Genomic DNA, 484 nt, shown 5'->3' on the forward strand with positions numbered 1-484 from the left:
TCTACACGCAATGGGAATGGTGCAAAAAGAAAAAAATTGGGTGCCATACAAATTGAAAGAGAGAGACATGGAAAAACGTTTGGTCATCTGCGAGATGCTTCGTCAACGACAACAAAGGAAGGGTTTTCTACATCGTAACTGGCGATGAAAAATGGATCTACTACGATAACCCTAAACGCTAGAAAGCATGGATGATGCCAGGTGAACCAGATTCATCAACGCGAAAACGAAATATCCATGCTTCGAAGATTATGTTGTGCATCTGGTGGGATCAGAGAGGTGTTATATATTATGAGCTGTCCGAAACCATCACTGGCGATCGTTATCAACTACAACTGATACGTTTAAACCATGCTTTGAAAGAAAAACGACCGAAATGGGACAATAGGCACAACAAGCTGATTCTGTTACATGACAACGCTAGGCCACACGTTGCAAAACTGGTCAAGAAATAGTTGGAAGGAGTAAAGTGGGAAATTCTGCC

This window comes from Trachymyrmex cornetzi, unplaced genomic scaffold, assembly GCF_001594075.2.
Source record: "Trachymyrmex cornetzi isolate Tcor2-1 unplaced genomic scaffold, Tcor1.1 scaffold168, whole genome shotgun sequence".
Taxonomy (NCBI): Eukaryota; Metazoa; Arthropoda; class Insecta; order Hymenoptera; family Formicidae; genus Trachymyrmex; species Trachymyrmex cornetzi.